The 21,022-nt window shown below is 43.6% G+C and overlaps 1 long non-coding RNA gene across 1 annotated transcript in view; it reads left to right on the plus strand.

Annotated features, from left to right (window-relative positions):
* The first annotated feature begins 1,679 nt into the window (after window positions 1–1,679).
* Window positions 1,680–21,022, plus strand: part of LOC117079283 — a 56,710-nt gene continuing 37,367 nt past the window's right edge. The window contains exons 1-9 of the long non-coding RNA XR_004435351.1: window positions 1,680–1,896; window positions 2,623–2,696; window positions 9,625–9,751; window positions 11,005–11,163; window positions 12,298–12,430; window positions 14,454–14,604; window positions 14,832–15,081; window positions 17,377–17,541; window positions 20,385–20,484. This is a non-coding gene — a long non-coding RNA (uncharacterized LOC117079283). The remainder of the gene's footprint in view (window positions 1,897–2,622; window positions 2,697–9,624; window positions 9,752–11,004; window positions 11,164–12,297; window positions 12,431–14,453; window positions 14,605–14,831; window positions 15,082–17,376; window positions 17,542–20,384; window positions 20,485–21,022) is intronic.

A 21,022-nucleotide genomic window follows, 5' to 3' on the forward strand; every position in this document is an offset into this window, starting at 1 on the left:
AGAAAGGTGCGTTGATGGGGGCACCTTAAGGCCAGGGTAATAAACTCTAAGAGTTTATGGAACATGACTCTTTATTACAGAAGAAGGGGTAAAGGGGCCTGGAGATAGTGACAAAGACTGATGTTCTGATGTTGTTTGAAGTGAGATAATTTCATAACTTCAAATAGGGAAGCACATGACCCTTTGTGCTAGACCAGAGGACAATAGACCTTGACACACAACCACAGAGGTGGGAGAGATGCAGTTATTATCTTCTGTCAAGAGGTTATTCAAAATTAAACCTTCCTCCCAACTCCCAAAAGCCAGGGCCATGGCCTTGTCTGGAACTTGCCTTGTTTTGAAGAAGTTTGTTCTTTAGCACATGAGTTTGTTTTCCTTCTTCAAAAACAAAAATAGACTCAGTCCTTGAGTAAACTATTCTCAGGGTAAGGGTGGGGGTTTTGAAGTGCAGTCCGAAAAATGGATACTGAATGAACAGATGTCCTTGGGCGCTGTCAGGAGAGTGCCCCAGGCAGGGGAAGTGGGGAGAAGTGAGAGTTGTGGTGGTTATCTGTTACCACCAGGAATGTGATAACTGCCAATCATTATTATTGTTATTTTCTCACATTCATTATGGTAAAACTATATGCCAGGCACCATGCTGAGCCCATGACGTGGACATTGTCATTTGTTTCAGAAAACAACCTCCTGTTATAGAGACTACCAGTATCCTCATTTTGCAGATAGGCAATTGAGGCAGGGAGTAATTTACTGAGCATTAATTTGTGCCAAATAGAATACTGAGTGGCACATAGAGCCCATGCAATTCTCCCAACAGCTTTGTAAAGTAGGTACCATGTAATACTTCTTGGTAAGAGGATAACTGGTATAAAGCTTCTGTTATGCCAGTTATCTATCAAATAACTGAGACCCTAAGATGTGAAGTCACTTGCTCAGAGTCACGCAGTACATGGTGTTGAAATTGGAAACTGTATTCCAATAAGTGGACCTGGAAGCCCCCCTAACCTTCCACTCCATGGCACAAATCTGCATCCTTGACCAGGCATGTGGCTATGGGTAACAAGGAGAGGGTTCTGGGGAGTGACTGGGGGCACTAAGAGTGATCAGGACACCTGAAGTTCAGAGACCTGAACTTAAAAATAGTACTAATTGTTAATTTTCTGCTTCCTATATTCAGGGACTTGATCTAGATTTTGTTGAGTTCTGGCAGCCCTTCTTTAATAGAGCAGCCATTATCCCCATTTTACAACATAGGAAAGTGAAACTTCAGATGGCTAAATCACTTGCTAAATGTTACTAAGCTACTCACTGGGGAAGCTGGGCTTTGAATATAGGTCCACCAAGAACTTAATCCAGTGTGGACTCTTTTAAGAGACCTTCCCTCTGGTTCTCAAGTCTATACACATAAACCCTACTTTATCTGCCAAAACAAAATGTATCTGCGGAACAAAATATATCTGCATGTACAGGGCAAAAGCCTCTAGGAAGGTGAAATTGGATTCAGAAAGCTGAAACAGTTTATGAGGGTCAAAACATAATTGGTAACACGAAGCACATATAGTCAGAATTACTACCCAGAATTACTTCCCCTAATACTTGCAGGTTTCATGTGGGTGTGGCAAGGGCAGGCACACATGGCACCTTGCTCAGAAGAGCCCCAGGCTTGATTTAATGCTCTGCTTTCTCTAGCTTGAAACTCTCACAGATTTTATCTTTGAATTTGAGTTTTATAAGTAAAGTCTGATGGGGTAATGCAACATGTAAGTGATGAGAGGAGATAGGCACTGTATCACATTTCTTGTTTATCACATATCGTCCTTGCCATGCCCCATGAGGACAGAATTCTGGTGGACCCACAGAGCCCAGAAGTTCGATGGAACTCACAGCCAGTACGAGGTAAGGGTGTAAGGAAAGCCGCCAGCCATTTTGACTGTTGGTATAATGTGTGAGTATTGAAAGGTAAAATAAAAATAACTGAGTTTGTTTTGGGCAGTGTTTTTACTCTTTTGGTAAGAACAATATATTTGTGTGTATAGGCTAGAAAATACAAATTGGGTCATTTTGGTGATTCTTTATATGGATTCAATGCTCTTATACTTGCACTTAAAGCTAGAATTGTACAATATAAAGATGAATGATAAAATTTATGCTGATTATTTAAAATATTTATAATGCTTTACTTATATTTATATTAAATAAAAAATTTAAAACAGCATGACAAGTCAAAAGAGAGACTGACAGAAAGGAAATAGTTTTATATTTTATTGATAGTACTTTGAATGATAATTTCCTTGTGCTTTTCCAAGAAGGGGCCCCTCAATTTTATTGTGTTGTCAGCTCTGCACTCTTGTGAGAACAGCAAGGTCAGAGAGGTCAGTGGCTTGTCTTAGGTCTAGGAGTTGATAATCATCCAAGTGTTCACAGTCTGATTTTACTGGCCTGCTGGGTATGGCTGGACTTGGAAGCTCTAACAGTTGGGTGGTGACACTTCTGTTTCAACACCCCTTTTCACAGACTAGCTCACCCATATCTATCGACTGGTTCTCCCTCGTGGTAAGGAGAACAGAAATAGTCAGGAACTTGGATTCTTCTCATTTTTCCTACTTCTGTTCCTATCTGTAGACAAACTTATCTCTAGACCAACTTGAAATATGATGAAGAAACACTGGATGAAGAAACTTAGAAAATATGCACGTGTAAGTTAGTTATTGTTAGTTGTGGGTTCAAGTTGCTATTATGTCCCTTCTAGCTGGGAGACTTTGGGTATCTGCTGAAAAACCTCTAAACTGGAACCATTTGTCTTCTGATTCTCCATCTTTGCATCTTCTTGCACTGAGGTCAAGTGTACCTCCTCCCTGAATCCTTACCTGATTCTACCTGAGAATACTGAGATGGAGAATTTAAGTATAGACTTCAGGTCCCACAGCTTAATCGGGGATTCACATCTATCTGTGATATATATTGTTTCATCTTCCTGACTGTCTTATTCTTTTTCTTGCCTCAGAACCTTTGCACATGCTGTTTCCCAGAAAAATCCCTCACCCCACACCCAGCTGGGCCTTGAAGGCAGCCTCCTGCTGATCCTTCAGTCCTCAATCTCATTGCCCCTGTTACAAGAAACCTTTCCTATCCTTCTACCTGGAGGTTGCCGTTTTACTCTCTTTTCTCTTCTCTGGCACCCTGTTCTCTTTTCTTCATAATGCCACCACAACTTTTAATCCTATGCCAGCATCTTCATTTATTAGTTAATGTCTATGTCCTCTATAAACTCTACAAAGACAGGGACAGTGGTGTTTTTATAACTTGACCACCATTACCTGGCCCTTTATCATATCACAGAATTGTGCATGCACCATTAGTTAACTTTTTTTATTTTTATTTTTGGTGGGGGTCAGGATTGAACAAATTAAGAAGTTGTAAGTACAGCGAGAGAAAGGAGGACAACCTGGGGAATACAGAAAAGCTCATTCTCCCTGACGGAGTTTGGTGATGGAGGCAAGACAGCAAGGTACCTGGGCACACCTGTGAAGCTGTTGTGTGCTCTGTGGCTTGGCTATTCTGCAATCACAGGTTCCTAAGGGTGCTGCTGTGGTGACCAGGGAGTGTCTCTGGCATGGGTGGCCCTCCCTGAAGTGTGCAGCTGCTGTGCAGGCCAAGGCCCAGCAAGAGCTCGTCCGAGGCCCGATAGATGGAGCAGCCCACAGCATTTTTCTTGCCTGGTTGCTGGCAGCTCTCTGACTTCAAAGCTGGGACATGCTGACCCAGAACACTGTGACCTTTGGCACAATTTCCTCTATCCTCTCCCCTGCTAGCCCAGCAAGGAGGAGGGAGCCCAGCTCCCTTGCACTGGTTTTTGCTGCCTGGAGGGCAAGTTTTTCTTTGATTCAGAGACTGAAGAAAGGGAGACATAAGGGAGGACCCGAGGCAGTTGCCTTCTGAGCATCTGGGAAGCCAGACTGGGTTCCACTGTGCTTGGAATTTGGCACTTTGGTAAACTGGGTGGCAGCCCGGGAGATTTTCTCTTTCTCAGCTTGAAATGGGACCTATTGTTGGAAGTACCTGTCTAGACTCTGGAAAAAGTAGGGCAGGGCCACTTCTTATCTACCAGTCCTTGCCATCCGCCCTCCCAAGTGCCACCTGATTAGATGAGTCAAATTGCATCCTGATTTAGCTGAGAGTTACTAAGGGTTCCCTGAGTAACTGTTCTGTCATCTTTGAGATGTAGATAGTAACAGAAACTTTCTAGAACCAACATGAGGATTGGAGCTGTGGGCATAAAGTGCTTAAGCACAGTGTCTGGCACGAGGCAGAAGGGAATTGATAAGTAGTAGCTTCCATCACCATTATCAGGGATGCCATAGTTTCTCTTAGGCTGCCCTATCACACATTAGCTCTTTTATCCTTATGAATTGACACAACCCCTTCTTAGCAGAGGAAATTGAGGTTGGGAAGTGATCAAATTACTCTCCCACAGTCACATTGCTAATATATATTAAAATAAAAGCCACAAATCCAAGTCTGTCCCACTCTATTTTGGGTCTCCCTTCCCTTCCCTTCTTCCCTCCTTCCCTCCTTCCCTCCCTTCCTTCCTTTCTTCCTTCTCTCTCTTTCTTTCTTTTTTCTTTCTTCTTTCTCTTTCTTCTTTCTTTCTTTTTTCTTTCTTCTTTCTCTTTCTTCTTTCTTTCTCTCTCTCTTTCTTTCTTTCTTTCTTTCTTTCTTCTTTCCTCTCTTTTACTATGTATTTATCTATTTATTGCCTTGGCTTACCTCCTTGAGCCATGGAAGTAGAATCTAGTTTATGTTGTTGCCATCTGCTGAAGACATATGATTGTCACTATAACCATCACTATCAACAATAGAGAGCAGAGAGAGTTGCCAACACTAGCAGAAGACTTAATAGTTTATGAGGTACTTTCACCTACACTGCCATTTTGGCATCCACAATCTTGCCTTTGTAGATGGAAAAATGAAGAAAGTATTAAGACAGTAACTTCATAGAGTTATGTCCTTCTACATAGTTAAGGCTTTATTTGCCTTTGCCAAGGAGTGATTAGCTAATTCCTGGGTTATGTACTTATGTGACCTCTTTTAATCTCAACTCTACCATTCATGAGCTCTGTGACCTCAGTCATTCTGTGTGCCTTTCTTCATCTATAAAATGAAGATAATTATAGCAATATGAGACAATATATAACAACTGCTTATCACAGTGTCCAGAACATACAAAACTTGATAAATAATAGATACATACTACTATCAAGTTGGAAAAAACATATTCTGTTGCTAGAATTTTTTATTTCTTTTGCAGTGATAGTAGCTGGGTAAAATCGGACTGAAAAATATTAAATTCCACAAAAGCAAAAACTGACAAATGGAATCTAATTAAAGAGTTCCTACACTGCAAAATAAACTATTAACAGAATAAACAGACAACCTGCAGAATAGAAGAATATTTTTGCAAACTATGCATCTGACAAAGGTCTAATATTCAGCATCTATAATACACTTAAATTTACAAGAAAAAACCCCAAACAACCCCATAAACAGTGGCAAAGGACATAAACAGACACTTTCCTAAAAAGGGCATGCATGCAGCCAACAATCATACAAAAAAAAGCTCAACATCAGTGATCATTAGAGAAATGCATTAAAACCACAGTGAGACACCATCTAACACCAGGCAAAATTGGTACTATTAAAAAGTAAAGGCCGGGCGCGGTGGCTTGGCCGGGCGCGGTGGCTCAAGCCTGTAATCCCAGCACTTTGGGAGGCCGAGACGGGCGGATCACGAGATCAGGAGATCGAGACCATCTTGGCTAACACGGTGAAACCCCGTCTCTATTAAAAATACAAAAACTAGCCGGGCGAGGTGGCGGGCGCCTGTAGTCCCAGCTACTCGGGAGGCTGAGGCAGGAGAATGGCGTAAACCCGGGAGGCGGAGCTTGCAGTGAGCTGAGATCTGGCCACTGCCCTCCAGTCCGGGCGACAGAGCAAGACTCCGCCTCCAAAAAAAAAAAAAAAAGTAAAAAAGTGCCTGGGCACGGTGGCTCACACCTGTAATCCCAGCACTTTGGGAGGCTGAGATGGATCACTTGAGGTCAGGAGTTTGAGACCAGCCTGACCAACAGGAAGAAATCCCATCTCTACTAAAAATACACAATTAGCTTGGCATGGTGGCGCATGCCTGTAATCCCAGCTACTCGGGAGCCTGAGGCAGGAGATCTGCTTGAACCTGGAAGGCAGAGGTTGTGGTGAGCCTAGATGGTGCCATTGCACTCCAGCCTGGGCAACAAGAGCGAAACTCCTTTTTTTTTTTTTTTAAAGTAAAAAAGTAACAGATCTGGCAAGGTTGTGGAGAAAAAAAACACATTCACTGTTGGTGGAAGTGTAAATTAGTACAGCCACTATGGAAGACACTGTGGTGATTCCTCAAAGATGTAAGGACAGAAATACCATTCAATCAAGTAATCTTTTCACAGGGTATACACCCAAAGGAATATGAATTATTCTATTATAAAGATACATGCACTTGTATGTTCACTGCAGCACAATTCACAATAGCAAAGATATGGAATCAACCTAAAGAAAGACTGGAGAAAGAAAATGTGGTACATATACACCATGGAATACTATACAGCCATAAGAAAGAATGAGATCATGTCCTTTGCAGGGACATGGATGGAGCTGGAGTCCATTATTCTTAGCAAACTAATGCAGGAACAGAAAACCAAATACTGCATGTTCTCACTTCAAAGTAGGAGCTAAGTGATAAGAACACATTGACACATAAAGAGGGAAAACACACACTGCGGCCTTTCAGAGGGTGAAGGGTGAGAGAAAGGAGAGGATCAGGAAAAACAACTAACAGGTACTAGGCTTAATTACTGGGTGATGAAATAATCTGTACAAAAAACACCCATGATACAAATTTACCTATGTTACCTGCACTTGTATGCATAAACTTAAAATAAGTTAAAAAAATAAGTTAAAGAATACTAAGGAAACCTTTGAGCACTGGGAGGATTAGGCAGAAACCCACTGCTTTAGGGTAACTAGAAATAGCAATGCTCAAGGGTGTGGTTTTGGTTCAGGACCAAGGACAGCACCAAGCTTGCTCCCCTGACCCTCTCTTGGGACTTGGCCTGTGGGACCTGAGTAAGAAATCTACCTCAAGGCTTCCTGTTCTGTATTTGCCACATGTCTCCTGACTTCTCTGCACCTGCTTGTGGCATTCTTCCCACCTGAAATGCTTTTTCCTCTCTTGTCATGAAATATTTTCAACATAGAAAGAAGCATAAGGAATACATTAATTACCTTTGCACCTACCCCTCATATTTAACAGATGTTGACATTTGCCACAGTTACTTCTGATCTTTTCTCTTTTAAAATGAAACTTGGCAGAGGTCATTGTAGCTTTTTTACACACCTCCTTGTCAATATTTCTCTTTCCTCTCCAGAGATGACTGTGGGCCTTCACTTTCTCCCTCTTTTCTCTACCCCAGTTATCTTCCATTCATCTAAGTCCTCCACCTTTGAAAGAGCTAGGTCAAGGCCCCTGTCCTCCAGCTTATGATGACCTTTCTTGTACAGCATTATTGCACTCAATTTTGAGGGGCTTATTGTGATTTATTATTTATCATACTAGTCATTCATTCAACCTGTGCTGAACAGACCCTACTTTGATGCAGCACTCTTCTACTTGCTGGGGTTGCAAAAGTGAGTCCCATGTGGTCTCTGCTTCCAAGAGCTCACAGAACATGGCATGTGGGTGAACATTATCTTGCAGTGAGAAGGAAAGCATGTTGGGAGAAGGACTTGTCTTTAGAAGTCTGCCACAGCTTTTACACAGGAATTTGATCTCACATAAACACTTGTGGCCTTGTGATCATAAGACTGGAAATGGTGTGAGAATCAGAAGCAAGGTAGAGGTGTCTGCCCCATGTCAGGTGTTATGCAAGGCTCTTGAAATATAATATTTCATTAAATGTTCCACAAACCAGCAAGATGAGTGTTATACCTTTCTTTATCAGATGTAAAGTCAAGGGTTGGAGAGACTCCAAATCTGGTCAGAAGTACAGTTCACATTTGAACTGAAGCTCTTTAATGTCAATGCCTGTATTGATCTGTCTCCCTCTTTAGGCCATAATCAACTCAAGACAGACTGAACCTAATTCATCTTTGTTTCCCAGGCCCAGCACTGTCTCTGAGCAGATATTTGGTGTGTGAACATATATGCTGCAGTAGATCTCTGGAATTAAAAGGAAACAAGGACTCATGGGCCTTGCTCCCAAGGAGCTTACCATTTAGGTGGGAGGGCAGACTTTGGTAACAGATGCAAGAAGGCAGTACCTAAATGTCTGTCACACAGCAAGAGATTTCTACTCTAAATGGGAGGGGGGATGACATTCTTTTTGCTGATCTAGCCTTTTAATTGAATCACGCCAAATCACTTGAGTTTACAGAATTTTCTCAGGACCCCTGTTTTACTACAGCTAAAGTTGCCTCTTTTCCCCCAAACTCTGACATTCCTGGCTCTATCCCTGTCTTCTCAATCTTCCCTGTTGCTCTGTCACTCTTCAGACTTTGGGCTCAAACTTGCCACACAGATTCTCTGCTCTCTTCTTTCCCTTTGGTGTCTCTTGCTGTCTGGATGAGAATCTACTGTTCCAACCTCAGGGTCCCCATCAGCTGGAGCAAACTCCACTTCACCACCTCCAAAGTCAGGAAAATGTGGTATGCATACATGCGTGCACATGCACACACACACACACAACTATATTAGTTATTTATCGGTGAGCAACAAACAGCATATTAGAGCAACAGGCATTTATTATCTCCCAGTCTCTGCAGGTCAGGGTCTTGGGCATGGCTTACACAGGTCCTCTTGCTTGAGGTCTCTCATGAGGCTGCAATTCAGGTGTCTGCCAGAGCTGTAGTCATCTTGAGATGGTCTAAGGATGAGCCTGCTTCCAAGCTCACTCACAGGCTTGTGGGCAGAATTTGGTTTCTCACAGGACGTCTAACTGAGGGCCTCATTTCCTCATTGATTCTTGGCCAGAAGCTGCCCTCAGTTTTCTTCCTGCGTGGACCTCTCTGCGAACAGCTCACAACGTGGCCTCTGGCTCCGTCAGAGTGAGTAGGTAAGAGGGAAAGTGAGTATGAGCAAGACCCAAGTCATAATCTTTTCTAACCTCCTCATGGATGTGACACGTGACACCTCCTCATCTTTGCCCTGTTCTATCCTTGAGAAGCAAGTCACTAGGGTCGGCTCACAGTCAAGGGACAGCTGAATACAAATTGTGAAAGCCAGAAGGCGGGATCATTGAAGGTCATCTTAGAGGCCTGACTACCACAAGTGCTCTATATGCTATTTAAAGGCATCAAAGAAGATCTAGCAGAAGTCCAGTAACTAATGTAACTTTGAAATAGACATGAGGGCAATATTTCATGATCTCTGCCACAGCTGACATATGATATGAAATTATCTGTCATTTCTGTGGATGATAAAAATCACAGCTATTGCTAATAAACTGTGTGTTGTCTACATACACAAGTGATAGAAATAGTAAATTTCAATTAGAGATGAGTGCAAATCAAGCTGTATTTTTTCATTATTCTTCATAGGCCTCCAGGCGTCTGCCTTCTGATCCTTGAAGAGTTCATGGACCTAAGTTAAGAACCTCCCCTCAAGAGACTGAATGCAGGCAGAGATGGCTTATTGGTTCATCACAGATTATGTGAACTACCCACTGTAAGATCCCCAGATTCCGTGGGGCTAAAAGGTGTCCCAAAAGGGTTTACAACATGGCCAGAAGTTAGTGGGGTCACTTCTGTCCAGGTTCTTGTTTTCAGCTTTGTGTGTCTAAAAAATATATTTTTTCTTCTATATTCTAAGGTGAGCAGAGTTTAAGATTAGACTCACATTAACTAGATTTGTAAGAGGCAGATGTATAATTCATAGTTTATTCACTCAATCACTAATCTAGTCAATCGTTCATATAGTCTTCCATTCCTTCAGATCACATTGTTAGGTGCACACTGATTGACCACTACTGTGTGCCAGGCACAAGATACGTGCTAGGATCAGTGGTCTCTGAATAGTAGTTGACATAATCCTTGATCTGTAGGACCTCATGGTGGTTTACAGTAGTCCTTGACTTCCCTTTTCACCCATGACACATGCATGACCACGATATTTACTCTAGGGAAAACCATTTTATTTCCACCCATTCCTGCATTAGCTCACTTCCAAATAGAAATTCTTGTAGTCTCAGAAGAATTGGGGAGGAAGCTTCTATCCTGGTCTGCTCTTCTCCATGAAAGAATGGCTTTCAGAGTCATGGGTGTGTTCTCTCAGCTTCCACCTCTTCTGTAAGGTCAGTTCCCTGGGACAGCCCTTGCCCTGAGTCAGGGTGATAGGAGGGGTGGAGAAGAGAAGGAGGGAGGAAAGGAAAGAGAGAAGATTGCAGTTTTCTAGCTGTAGCTATGTAAGTCATCTCTATCAGAAGAGGCAGGAGTAGGAAACCTGTTTTTGACTCATTTTTAAGCCATGCGTTCTAATCCATATTTATCAGCATAGGGAAACAGTTCATCCCGACGTAACTCTCAGGTCTATGGCTCATTTGAGGGGGAAAAAAGTATAATTATCACCAAACATTTTACACCTTTCTATGGCCATGTCCAGGATGACACACAATTCTCCACGTCCTAACTACAACTCCACACTTTTTTTCCCCAATGCATGAATGGCAATATTAAGTCTATAATTCACTTTAATGGGTCTTCTTTCAACAAATATGTATTAAGCAATGGGCTAGATGCTACAGATTGAGGCAGGAATAACGTCAAGGAGAAGGTGCTGCTCTCATGGAGCTTATATTCTGGAGGACAAAGATAGGTTACAAACAAGTAAACCAAGATATGGATGAGATCCTGAAAAGTTCTTTAGAAAAAATAGTCCACAGGCTGGAGAGAGAATAACCAGATGACATTTATGTTGACAAGGTGGCCAAGGAAGTCTTCGCTGAGAAGAAGGCATTTGACCTGAGACCTGTAGGACAAGAAGCTGGGCAGGTGAAGGTTGGGCAGAGAACATTCCAAGCAGAGAAAACTGCACGAGGCCTGAGTTTCAGCTCAAGCTTGGCATGTCTGGAGAAAGAAAAGGTTTGCATATTTTTACTTAATTGTGTTCAAAGAAAAATACACGTGATAATCTTGGTTTGATGTACAAGTGGTATGAATGCACGGATTACTTCTAAAAGATTTTTTCTTTATGTGTATATACATTAATAATTTTACCTATCACACTTTGGGAAAACCAACCACTTTTAGGCCCATACTAGAGAACTTATGGATAATTCTAGAGACTTGAATATCGACTCAGCCTCAGTAACTGTCTTTCTAGAACAGCACTGTATAACTCCTGCCTTAGTCTTCCTTTTATCCGAGACTCTACAAATATTCTCTTCATGTTGATCCACTTTATCTTCAGTTTGACATACCTTAGACTTTTAAACAATCCATTTAAGCAATGTCATCCAAAAAGATGTCTGATTTCTATAAAGTTTTGGCCTTTCTTCCTGTCCTTGGCGAGATTCCTTCACCTCTAAGGACCTCTGAAATATTATAAATATTCAGCATTTATTATATATAATTTTTTCCTCTACCTGTTTTCAAGTTCCACTCTGGGAGCAAGCTGTACCCAGCACTTCCTCTTCTCCCTCCCTGTGTCCCCCTGCCACTGCGTGAGGCCACACTCAGTCCAGCTGGCAGATCTTTCTACCCTCCCTTCCCTCTAAATATCCTTGGCCTCAAATGCTAATTGAAGAGCTCAGAAAGGGGACATTAAGAAGGGGGCTTTCTGGTGGGCAGCAATGAATCACCAGCAGAATCACTGTTCAGACAGGCGGAGACGGGTCTTTCTTGCCATCTGATGAGTCACCACTGTGGTGTGGGGGAGTGGACGGTCAGCCAGACAGATAATGTGTCAGTCTCTCTCCTCGGCCTGACCCTGGACATCAAAATAGGCTGCAGTTCCCTCCTTCTGAGCCCATTGCTGGCATTTGACCTAATGCTATAGAAATTTAAACCAACAAGGAGGGTAGTAAAGTTCAGCTTTCTAGATCATTGAGCTTAAGTTTAAACACTGTAACAGAGATACTTAAGAGAAGGCTTGTCACCCTGGTCAGCGGCTACCTAAGTAATGTCTTGCTGAGTCAGGCCATCCTCTCCACTAATATAAATGCTGTGGGCTTCATCTGAATGTTCTCATCATTGAGGTCTCGTTTCATTTGACAGTGAACAATGCAGAGCAGATGAAAATCACTTTCTACAAGGCAAACAATAACAACAGCTTCTGTGAATTAAACATCTACTGTGCCAGGCACTTGGCAAACATCATCTCATTTAATTCTCACACCTTCTCAAGTAGGTATGGCTCACTCTATGATAGAGACCATGAAACTGAGGCTCAGAAAGTTTCAGCCATTTCCCCCAAGTGCTCACGGGTAGGAAAGGGTAAAACTGACTATAGAATAAGGTGATTATAGGACTTATCATCCAAAACAGGGCACTTTTGAAAGTAAAAGGGAGAACTGGTAATAACTTCACAGCCACAGATGCAAAGGGAAAATGTCCCAGCAAGCCAGAATATAAAAATGCCTGAGTTTTGAACCAGTGTTTTTGGCTCTGCAGCCCAGCACATTCACCCAGTTGGTTGTCAGGAAGGTAATAGGAGAAATTTGTAATCAGCTCCCCTAATTCTCTTTTGACATTTTTGCTTGCTGTTTCCTTTCCCTCTCTTTTCATTATGAGATAGTAGGATGAAGCCCAAACCTCTGTGCTTTTAAGCAGCCCTGTGGATGAGTCTCACGTGCCGCCAGGCATGGGCACTCCTGAGGATACGCTCTTTGAGGACAGGCAGTTGTTCTTGTTCATCATTGTATCTTAATAAGTAACATACAGACATGCAGTAAGTGCTTAATAAATGTTCGTTCAATGAGTAAGTTATTGAATGAATGCAATGATCTGCAGAAGCAAGCAAGGATGAGTATCACTGTGTATCTGAGTAATAAAAATGAGTTTGGGACATCCATATAAAGAGAAATGAGAAAGAGGAAACAGTGGACGCATCTGCCAGGCTGAGCTTCAATTTCATCGTTAAGGCAGAGCCACCAAAGTCTTTGAGTAGGAAAGTGACACAGTCTGATTTGCATTTTGGAAAGAACATGTCTGTGGTTGTGTTCCAGGTTAAGCCTGTGAGAAACTAGACACTGGAGGTATTTAAAACATGTTTTCAAAAGGGCTACTGAGTGCCTAGCATAATATAACCTTTTACATATTTGAACAATCTCCAAGCCGGGGCTAGTACCACCCCTGCTTGGAGTCAGAATCTGGACACACTCTCTGGACCATAATTGGTCACCTCATTGGGACACCTAAGAGCCACTCTGTCGGGGGAATATTTTCTGTCTGTTTGTTTTCTGGCTTCTTCCTCAATATTAGCAGTTCTACCATGGAGTGGCTGGGTGGGTGGAAGGGACCCACCACATTCAGGAAAGTGAGGGGCAGTTTCTGTGATTATAGCAGACCCATTCACTGGACTTTTTCCTGACATCTCTCCCTGACCTTTATGCCTCCGAGGGCCTGGACACAGTGCAGCAGCTCTCTAGCTGGGACAGGGCACATGAGGGGTTATCATACATGAGTGTTCCACCAAGTGGGGCTGTGGCTATTATTGCCCCTGCAGAGCAACCCAGGGGACCTTGCTGTGCACAACCCTATGTCCTGGGGTTTCCCGCAAAGCATTGCCCTGTCTGGTGAGAAGGCTGCCAGACAGTGTGAGATGAAAGACACCGTTCACACTTAACGGTGACTGGAATGTGCGCCATGTAAATCAGATGATGTGGAGACCAATTCATAACCACTTCACAGTTCAACGATGAATGGTGGTTCCCTTGTACTGACTCTTTAACTAGCTCCCTTCCAGGGACAGGAGGCTTCCGAGATCGTCTTAAAGCAGTGTGGGATGTCCAGGCCCTGTCCAGGTCCTATCCTTTCTTCCAGCACCATCCACCTCCCTGAAATCTTCTCACAGCACCTGGTCCTCGCCTCCTTCCTCTTGTTGAATTCTGTTTCCTCCTTGATCTCCACCTTGCTACATTCGTTCCACAGACATCTCTGTTCTATTAGGCAGTCCTTTCCCTAAGCATTTCCCATGGATATTATAACCTAACCTTCAAGCTTTGTCAGCACTTACCAGCAGAATTCTGCTTGTATCTTGGGCCAGAATGAATCACAGTGCACCCCTAACTGCAGAGAAAGTTGGGAACTCTGATACTTGACTTCCCAGCTTCCATACAAGAGGTAGCAACAGAGAGGAGTGTTGGGAGAAGCTTTTAGTAGGGAATCAACAGTGTTGACTCCAGGACTACCACTGTCATTCTATTTTACAGATTATAAAACCAAGTCACATGGAAGATAATGTGCTCAACATCACCCAGCCAGAAGTGGTGGAGACATGACTAACCTCACAGGGGACAACTCCTGAGTCTGTGCTAGGAACAGCCAGTCTTCCTGTGAAGGTCCTCACAGAAAGAGGACGAAGTAGGTGAATTCATGATAAAGTAAGAGGTAGAACCATGGCCAGTTGTCTTTGGGAGAAAGTGGGATCAAGGACAACTCCAGGATTCTGCCTGAGATGGGACACACTAGAGCATTACTTGGGAATGTAAATAATAATATCAAATTGCTGAATGATTTCCATGTGCTACTCTCTTTATACACCAGTTCTAATTCTGATAAGCTTGTATCATTATCTTCTTTTTGAAAAGCGTGAAAACGGAGGCTTATAGAGATCCTAGTATTTTCCCCAAGTCGCAATGATGGTAAACACAGATGACAGCTGGACATCAACTGGGTCTGGGTGGCCTCCAACTCCAGTGACTCAACGCTGCTCCACACGGCCTTCTTACAAGGAAAAACGAGAACAGAGGCCGCAGGCCGGCTTCTGTGAATCGCGTGTTGTTGGAATTCCTGTCCTTCCTTGACCCAGATTTGTAAACAGAGGCTGTGGAAGCCAAGGTACACATGGGCAGATGCAAACGAGCCGTCTGATGAGGAGAAAGTCGAATGTGCTCAGGGTGGGTGCGCATCTGCCTGAAGCACGTGTCCCTGAGGCCTCCTGCTGTCTCCCCAGGCGGCTGACTTGGGCCCGGTGGTCTGCAGATGGCCGCGAAGTGTCTCCGGGCTGTCCAGCTGCAGCCTGGGCGGGCTGGCGGGGATTTTTTTGTTGTTGTTGGGGAGTGATGCTGTGGGCTCTGGGTGGCCGCTGACAGAGCTTCCTTCTGCTACTTTTAGGCTTGCTGCTGAGTGCTTTTAAAGGGAAGGGGGAGAAATAAGCAATGGTATTTGCTGTGACCCGAAACTGAAATGCCTCACTTTAAAAACAACTGTCATTTCCTCGCTCATCCAAGAAATACAGGTTGAGCCCCTTCAGAACAACAGGCCCTGTCCTCAGTGCTGTGGACGCAGCAGGGATGCACACAGAGTACCTGTCTTCAGGGAACTTTCAATTTATTGGATGGAGACAGACAACCCATAAAGATTTGTATAAATGTCTAGTATGTGCTACAGAAAGAGAAGCAGCAAAGTAAAGGGGTGAAGATTGAAAAGGCCAGGGGATATTGCTCTGATGAAGCGACATTTGAGCAGAGACCCAAACAAAGCAAAGCAGTGGGCCCAGCAAATATCCGAGGCCAGGATGGTTTCTGGCAAAGGGAACAGAGAATTCAAAAGCCCTGAGCAAGGCGGGCCTTCAAGGCCGTAGGCCTTCTACAGATGTGTAAAGAGCACCATGCTTGGGGAGGATCGGGAAGGCATGGCCTGGGAACAAGTGAGAGAATTGAGGTGTTTAGGGCAGAAAAGGGAAGCCTTGTGAGTAGCAGGCAGCTTCCCTCACATAAAGCGTTCAAATGTGGAAGAAGGATAAGACTTTTTATTACATAATGCCGGAAGTTGGAACCAAAGACCAGACCAGCTGGAAGTTGCTAGAGGCTGTTTGCAAAGGTGTGTTGAATAATGCCCAAAGCATCAACTCTAAAGATAAGGGACCCGATATTAGTGTGCTCAGGCCGCCATAATAAAATATCATAACCTGGAGGCCTTACACAACAGAAATGTATTTTCTCACAGTTCTGGAAGCTGGAAGTCTGAGATGAAGGTGTTGGCAGGGTTGGTTTCTTCTGAGGCCTCTTTCCTTGGCTTGTGGGTTACCATTTTCTCTGTATGCCTTCACACGGTCCTCTGTTGGACCATCTGTGTCCTAATCTCCTCTTCTTCTTCTTTTTTTTTTTTTTTTTGTGACGGAGTTTCACTCTGTCGCCCAGGCTGGAGTGCAGTGGCCGGATCTCAGCTCACTGCAAGCTCCGCCTCCCGGGTTTACGCCATTCTCCTGCCTCAGCCTCCTGAGTAGCTGGGACTACAGGCGCCTGCCACCTTGCCCGGCTAGTTTTTTGTATTTTTCAGTAGAGACGGGGTTTCACCGTGTTAGCCAGGATGGTCTTGATCTCCTGACCTCGTGATCCGCCCGTCTCGGCCTCCCAAAGTGCTGGAATTACAGGCTTGAGCCACCGCGCCCGGCCCTTTTTTTTTTTTTTTTTGAGACAGAGCCTGGCTTTGTCACCCAGGCTGGAGTGCAGTGGTGCGATCTCCGCTCACTGCAACCTCCGCCTGCTGGATTCAAGCAATTCTGCCTCAGCCTCACAAGTAGCTGGGACTACAGGTGAGTGCCACCATGCCTGGCTATTTTTATTTTATTTTATTTTAGTAGAAATGGGGTTTCACCATGCTGGCCAGGCTTGTCTCAAACTCCTGATCTCATGACCCACCTGCCTCAACCTCCCAAAGTGCTGGGATTACAGGCATCAGCCACTGCGCCTGACCCTAATCTCCTCTTCTTATAAGGACACCAGTCATATGGGATTAGAGCCCACTCACATGACCTCATTTTTATGTAGTTACTTCTTTAAAGACCTTATCTCCAAACACAGTCACATTCTGAAGTACTGGGGGTTATGGCTTCAACATCTTAATTTTAAAGAGGGGACACAATTTAGCTCATAACAACCTTTTCCTCACAATTTAAATTTATTGAAGAAGCTGAGTTGTTTGTTCCACTCTGAGTTATTCATTCTGTCTGGATTTCTCAGATTGCGCCTCTGTGGTTCACTGTTTTTCTGGTAAGTGGTGCTTACATCCTTGATTGAATTTAAGTTTGATTTTCCGGCAAGAACACGACATCAGGTGGTGGTGTATACTTCCATCCAGAGCCAAATGATATCTTGTTTCTCTGTAATGTACAAAACAATTTTCAACCAGAAATGAAGATTCTGAAGTACCTAGTGAGGATGCTGACATACCTAGAATATTTGGATGGCTGCTGCTTGAATGGATGGCCTTGAGACACCTGAAGACCCTGATGTGCCTTCTGAATCAAACCATGACTCAATTACATCCATCATTTAATAACAACAATTTTAGAAGGTACTTATTTTGTAGATGCCATTACATTCGTGTATGAGACTGGAGTCTGGAACAGAACCCCCCGACTAACCTGTCATGCAGAAGGGCAAACGTAAACAGGCTTCAGGGTGGGAAGGAAATATTCTAAGAGCTGGCTTTGGATCCTGATCCTGACCTTCCACATACTAGAATGTGATCCTAGCCAAGCGACCTAAAACTTTGAGTCCACATTCCTTACTGGTGAAATGTGTATTGCATTTCCAACTTCAAAATTTGCTTCGTTTGTCATCAACCCCGGGCAACCTCCTCCTACCCTTCTTGCCTGACAGCTCATCCCTAGGATATCCCTCTCACTGAATGCTCACCTCCAGCATGCAGGAAGTGAGCTATTTTTGCTATTTACCCCTGTGTCTCCTCCTCAAACTAGGAGTTCCTTCAGGTTCAGGGCTGTGTCCTCAAAACGGTTTTCAAGACAGTTGCTTGTTCATGGTAGCTGCTCAACCAATAATTCAGTGACTAAAAGGATTGTTCCTGAGTAGTGTTCTAAATCTAAAAATCCCAGGAAGTTTTTTTTTTTTTTTTGAGATGGAGTCTCACTCTGTTACCAGGCTGGCGTGGAGTGGCACGATCTTGGCTCACTGCAACCTCCACCTCCTGGGTTCAAGCGATTCTCCTGCCTCAGCCTCCTGAGTAGCTGGGACTACATGCACGTACCACCACACCTGGCTAATTTTTTGTATTTTTAGTAGAGATGGAGTTTCACCATGTTGGCCAGATGTCTCGATCTCCTGACCTCGTGATCCGCCTGTCTTGTCCTTCCAAAGTGCTGGGATTACAGGCGTGAGCCACTGCGCCCGGCCAGCTTTTCAGTAATTACTGATATGCCCCAGGGCTTAATGCTAGAGCTCTCCAGGTGGTTCTAACATATAGCCAAACTTGAGAACCACTGTTGTAGGGCAGTGGTTCTTAAAATGTGGTCCTTAGACCAGTGCATTGGCATCTACCTGGAAATTTGTTAGAAGTGCAATTCTTGAGTCATACTCCAGACCTACCCAATCAGAATTCTGGGTCTAGGGCTCAGCTACATCGATTTAATAAGTCCTCCAGGTGATTCTGATGCAGGCTAATGTTTGAGAAAACTTGTGCTAGGGCAGGAATCAGCAATTATTTTTCTGTAAAGTGCCAGATAGTAAATATTTATGCTTTGTAAATTATACTGCCTTTGTGACAACTACTTAAGTCTGCTGTTACAGCAGGAAAGCCGCCATAGATGGCATCTAAATACATGGACTTTTTTTGTTCCAATAAAATTTTTTTTTACAAAAACAGAACCTAGGCCCAGACCTTGGTTTGCTAATCACTGTTCTGGGAGATGGAATTGGTCAGTCGTTGTTATGTAACAAGTCACCACGTCAGTGGCTTCCTATCCACTAATTTGCACCATTTATTCTTACTGAAACATCTGTGGTTAGCTGATGTAGCCTAGGTTTGCCTGAGGGGAAGAAGTGGGGAAATACACCCCACCTTTAGGGACAACTATAAGTCACATGGCAAAGAATGTAAAAAAGGGAAAAATGAAAGATGAAGAACTGAAATCAATAATCCATTCTATACCAGGAGTAAGTGAAATAACACACTAAAAGTGCCCAGAAGTATCTGAGCATATGATCCATGCCTTGTGAATGCTGGCTATTGTTATTTTATAATTATTAATTATCATTCTTTATTTCATGTAATCCAAGGCTAGAAATTGGATTCAACTGTCCATTCTTTGGGAAGGCTGTTTCAGACATCCTCAGTGATTAGTGTCACTTATCATTAGCACTTGTGACAACGGGTGTACAGAGTTGTCCGTGCTAGCAGCCTGCTGTTTGACAGAACAGTTTGTTCTCAGTGCTGTGGGCTGTTTATTCAGAGGAGGCCCCAGGACAAGCTTGTCATGTCATGATCAGTTGCTGCTGAAAAACAGGCAAATCATTTCTGATAGCTGATGTTCAGTAGGGATGCGCAACTTAGATCCTGGTTTGAAAGAAGAAATGACTTGTTTGGAGCTCAAGTAACTGGATATTCTTAATTAAGGGGAGTATGTTTTTGGTGTGTCTTAGGGAAAAGAGGCACATGAAGAGGATGCAAATTGGCCTTAGAGATTTATTAGTAATGATTAACTTGGCAATGTAGGTCCTGGGCTCAATACAACTTCCATCATCTTGGCTCCTTCACTGTGGTTCCCATGTGCTCTGTGTAGACCACTTGCATCTGAATCACCTGGGGGATTAGCAACACATACTCATTTCTGGGGTCTAACTCTAGAGTTTCTGATTTGGGAGTGTGAGGCGAGATACTGGTTGTAAAATCTTTCTGTGCTGGGTGCAGTGGCTCACGCTTGTAATCCCAGCACTCTGGGAGGCCGAAGAGGACAGATCATGAGGTCAGGAGTTCAAGACCAGCCTGGCCAACAAAGTGAAACCCTGTCTCTACTAAAAATACAAAAATTAGTTGGACATGGTGGTGGGCACCTATAATCCCAGCTACTCGGGAGGCTGAGGCAGGAGAATCACTTGAACTCAGGAGGCAGAGGTTGCAGTGAGCTGAGATTGCACCACTGCACTCCAGCCTGGGTGACAGAGCTAGACTCCATCTCAAAATAAAATAAAATAAAATAAAAATAAATAAAAGCTTTCGGTACTTGCGATGAACCATCCTCAAAGATGGCACTGATCTCCCCATTTATACACTTACATATATGTACACAATTTGACAGAAACTGAAGTTCAAACTCACAGCTGATCAGAACTAGAGAGCTCTGACTTCCAAACTCTCAAAGTGTGAGGACCATGTCTTATTCATCCTTGTATCCCTGGCAGGGTGTCCTGAAGGAGTACCATATTGAATCCAGTGTTTATGGGGCCTTCGTATCATGGGATTGGAGTTGGAACCCAGAATGGCAAAGTGACTCACCCACAGGTATGCCCCTGAGGCAACTTAGGATTCTCTGAGTCCTCTACTGTCTCCTGCCCCTTGGAGTCTGGCCTTTCCAAGCATCTCCTTGGGAAGGAAACTCCTGTGTATAAAACCCTCTGACATGTTAGACGTTGTGGTAGGTGATTTAAACCTGTGATTTCATTTTATTCTTCAAAAAATAAAATCTGTCAAATTGGCATTATGAACTCCACTTTATGAAAGAGAAAATGTGCTGAAAGTCACATGGCCGATGAGTGGTGGAAGTTGAATTAGAATTGACGTTTGCTTGAGGTATGCAGTGATTGGAATGGAGCGTGAGGGGGTGGTCCTGGGGGCCTGATTATGTCCTGATTCTTGATCTGGATGTGGGCAGCTCAGGAGAGAACTTCAGTGTGTAAAAATTCATCACCATATACTTGGGCTTCCTGCACTCGTCTGTGGGTGTTGCTCTTCAGTGATGAGGTAGACAAACAAATGCAGGTGTGTCTGGTTTGCAAACGCATGCTCTCCATATTTCCTCCGGCTTTTTAAACATAAGAGC

The sequence above is a fragment of the Trachypithecus francoisi genome, unplaced genomic scaffold (assembly GCF_009764315.1).
Source record: "Trachypithecus francoisi isolate TF-2019V2 unplaced genomic scaffold, Tfra_2.0 Lachesis_group7, whole genome shotgun sequence".
NCBI classification, from domain to species: Eukaryota; Metazoa; Chordata; class Mammalia; order Primates; family Cercopithecidae; genus Trachypithecus; species Trachypithecus francoisi.